The sequence below is a fragment of the Xenopus tropicalis genome, chromosome 1 (genome assembly GCF_000004195.4).
Source record: "Xenopus tropicalis strain Nigerian chromosome 1, UCB_Xtro_10.0, whole genome shotgun sequence".
NCBI classification, from domain to species: Eukaryota; Metazoa; Chordata; class Amphibia; order Anura; family Pipidae; genus Xenopus; species Xenopus tropicalis.
In genome coordinates this window covers 113,063,276-113,067,654 of record NC_030677.2, presented here as the reverse complement: position 1 = coordinate 113,067,654, position 4,379 = coordinate 113,063,276, and positions in this window count along the sequence as shown.

The window sequence follows — 4,379 nt, the reverse complement described above, 5'->3', positions numbered from 1 at the left end:
TGTGTGCCATACTCTGTCTGCCCTACCCTGCCTATGTGTGTCATACTCTGCCTGCCCTACCCTGCCTCTGTGTGCCATACTTTCTCTGCCCTATGCTGCCTGTGTGTATGGCACACACAGACAGCACACACTGACATAATGCTGGCACTGCTCCTACAGTCTGCCTCGCGAGGCATTTTCGGCGATTTGCCAAAATCGCCTGTGCAGCGTGTGCCATCCCACCGGCGACTTACATTTTCGCCAGTGGGATGGCAGTTCGGGGAGATTAGTCGCCCGTGGCGACTAATCTCCCTGTGTGCCAGAGCCCTTAAAGCTTTCACAAAGGTAAATCATCAAAGCAGCTAGACAGAGGGGGGTCCGCGGGCCGCCAGTTGGACAGCCCTGACCTACAGTTTGTTTACATTGTCTCTTTTCATATCAGCTGAGATAAAAAATGGGAAAATAGTTCATGGGAAAACATGTTTTTTTTTTTAAATGCATCAGTTAATAGAGCTTCTCCAGCAGAATCCTGCATTGAAATACATTTTTTCAAAAACACAAACAGATTTTTTATATTTAATTTTGACATTTCTCATGGGGCTAGCCATATTCTTTATTTCCCAGAAATTGTTGGTTCAAGAATAAAATTGTAAATGGCAGAGTGAGTTATTTGCTATGTAAATAGCTTAATTTAGAAATAAAAAGTATACCATAAAATCATGACAAGATCCCTTTAAGCCTTAAAGGGGAAGGAAAGGCTAAGTCACTTGGGGGTGCTAAAATGTTAAGCACCCCCAAGTGACTTTCATCGCTTACCTCGTACCCCGGGCTGGTGCCCCTATTAGAAGAAAACTGCACCAGCCCGGGGCACCTGGGGCGATGCGCTTCCTCCTTCTGCCATCCTTTCCCCTAGACTCCGAGTCCGGCGCATGCGCAGTAGAGTGAAAAAACCGACTTCTCTGTTAAAGTTCGGCTTTTCACTCTACTGTGCATGCGCGCACAGCGAGAGAGGAAGGAGGAAGCGCTGCTGCTACCCCGGGCTGGTGCTGTTTTCTCCATACAGGGGCACCAGCCCGGGGTAGAAGGTAGGCAATCTAAGTCACTTGGGGGTGCCTAACATTTTGGCACCCCCAAGTGATTTAGCCTTTCCTTCTTCTTTAAATTTCCTATGGTTCCTTCCCAGGACCAGACCGTCAACCCTTTTGTTTTCATAAATGCCTGTGTGGGCTTTTGAAGCATGAGTGTACCTGAAATGCCAGGGTCTATTTTGACTCTTAGGGGCACATTTACTAACCCAAGAATCCGAATCCGAATTGGAAAACGAACATTTTGCGATTTTTTCGTCGCCGTTACGACTTTTCGTAAATTGCTGCAACTTTTTCGTAAATTGCTGCAACTTTTTCGTAACCATTACAACTTGCGCGAAAAGTCGCAACTTTTTCGTAACCGTTACGATTTGCTCGTATCTTGTCGCGACTTTTTCGTATTGAGTGCGTGTAAGCGGCAGGCGAAACTTTCAGACTTAGCATGATTTTGGAAGCCTCCCATAGGACTCAATGGCAATCTGCAGCTCCAACCTGGCCCAAGAAAAGTCACCATACTGAAGCTTAAATCAATCCGAAACTTTCGTACTCGGCGCGAAAGCTGCGAAAAAGTCGCGACTATTTCCGAAAAAAACGCAAAATACCGATCATTACGAAAAAACGCATTCGGATGCCTTCGGACCATTCGTAGGTTAGTAAATCAGCCCCTTAGGGCGAAGACACACGTGGCGACTAAAAAAGTTGCGGCAATCTGCTTAGTAAAAATTCACAGGTGTTTAGACGCAGCGAGTTCTATTTTCACCTATGGTGGAAAAGTCGCTGCGATTAGTCGCCATGATGATCTTTTTAAAAAGTTGCGGCAACTAATCGCCCCATGTGTCTTTGCCCTAAGTCTGGACATACAATAACGGATGTAATGTAGTTCTCCATTTGTGACATTCCTATGGACATAAGTATACACATGTAACGACAGCTTGATTTACAAATATGTTTATTTAGTACTTGCACATTGCACCATGAACACTGGTTGGTGAAGATTTTGGAGTTGGCTGTTCTGTGGCTTTGTAAGGCAGGGATCTCCAATCTTTTTTACTCGTGAACCACACTGGGATGTAAAAAAATCATTGGTGAGTCACACAAGTATGAAAAAAGTTCCTTTAGGGCGCCAAATAAGGGCTGTGATTTGGTATCCCCATGTGGACTGCTGTAGGAGGCTCTGCTTTGAGTAGAACTGTGTCTCTATGCTTCCAACAGTTTCCTTCAATCCAGAGATTTAAAAATGGGGGCCTACTTTGAGGATACTGGGAGCAACATCAAGAAGGGTGGTGAGCAACATGTTGCTCACAAGCCAATGGTTGGGGACCACTCTCTGTAAGGAGTAATTATTTATTATAACTCCACTTTCTGCTTAGACAACTGCCGTCAAGCCCTTACTTTTCCAAAAGGACATTTATGGAGTTATGGGTTCCCTCTATAGGTCTGTGCTACATTATTTTGGTTACCTACAGTCTTCCCTTCTTCTTACTAAACTATATTAAATCCATAAATTAATTCTCTGAATTTTTCTGGTTTTGCATTACATTTTCATATAGTAACACCTGTACCAAAAAACACAGTTGCCCCCAAAACAGAAAGGTACAGTGGCCCTGCTTAGCAGACTGGCAAAAAAACAGCACAAGTTGGCATAACGACCCCCTGTAAAAAACAAATCCCCCAGCATAAAATTATACAGCGAATATTGTTACTCTATTCCAGTACAGATTTATTAGACTGACCCCCATGAAAAATGTAGAAAAGTGACCCACAAGCATTAAATGGCACAGTGACTCCCATACAGGCACAATAACTGCACAGGTTGGCATAATTATACCTTAATAAACCATATCTCCCAACTCGTGGAAAACAAAGGGACAAAAAAGGGGCAATATTTATTGGTCATGCCCACTTTATGGACACATACCCCTAAATTTCACACCCGTTTTTACTAAAACACACCCCTTTTCCAGGATTTTATCTCCACTGTGTACAGTGATCAAAATGCTGCATGTAATTTAAATGGGCAGATTCCATAGCTGATACCTATATGATCTATATACCTATATGTTTGTCCAATAAAACAAAACAATGAACCCCATCCACTTTCATATTAGTTATACTTTAATCTCTTTACTATCTCTCCCTCTGCCCTCTCTGCTATTTGGTAGCTCCTATATGGACTGGCAGCCTACAGAAGGTCCTGTTTAGCAGTACTCCTGGTTTTTAAGCGGTCAAAACTTGCCTCCAAGCCAGGAATTCAAAAATAAGATCCTGCTTTGGGAGCAACATCCAGGGGGTTGGTGAGCAACATGTTGCCCCCGAGCCACTGGTTGGGGATCACTGATCTAGTGTTTCAGGGCAGACTAAGCAGCTGATTGAAATACCAATAATGTTCTTTAGCCATAAGGCTAAAGCTGATATTATCGTACGAAAATATTCTGAGTTTGTATGGCAGCTTGACGAGATGACCAATATCGCAAAGGCTGCGGATATCAGTCTTCTCGTCAATCGGGCAGGTTAAAAGATTTTGATGCAAAATCTACGTTTAGGGCTGAATCGCAGGTGAAGGTAGAATTACTATTGTTTCTACTGCCCTGAACGTCAGTGGGTGGAGACACATGGAGCTAGTAGCAGCTACTTGTTGCAGCTACTAAAATAGACAATGCTGATCGTTTACTGATAATTGTGTCTAGGTGTGCTTTAACAGAGGCAATTCTGACAAGAAAACTTTCAGTGTGTGACTGCACCTTATGAACAGAACTGGAACAGACCAAATAGCTTTAAAATTGTTTGGGGGGGGGGGAGAGATGATCAAATATACAGTGTCCATTTTAGGACATTTGTCTGAAATTCTAAAGCGTGTCCTGCTCTCTCCACCATCTAAAATCTTAATTCTGCTAAGAAATTATTATCCCTCCTCCACTACTGTTGGCAACAGTAATACCATTCCCACATGTATTATTTCCTAACAGGTCCCAGCTTTCCCCATTCATCCACTGCCCCTTGATGTCATCCCTGACCCCGCCTCTGCGTGACGGCATGCCTTAGCCTTCCTCCATTATTCTTATGGGCTATAGAATTATGGCTTCTCCATATGCCCTGTTCTCTCATCCCATAGATCTCCCTTTTGCAATGCAATTCCCGAAGCCGTCCTACTACACTTTTCAAACATAGCATGGTGGACAGAGGACAAACTATTCTGCAGCCCTTAGAAAGAATGGAGAAAAGCCGAGGCATGACGTTGCATGGAGGAGGGGCCATGGAAGAAGTCACATGGAGGAAGACCCAGGGATGATATCGCAGGGAGGAGGATGAACGGGG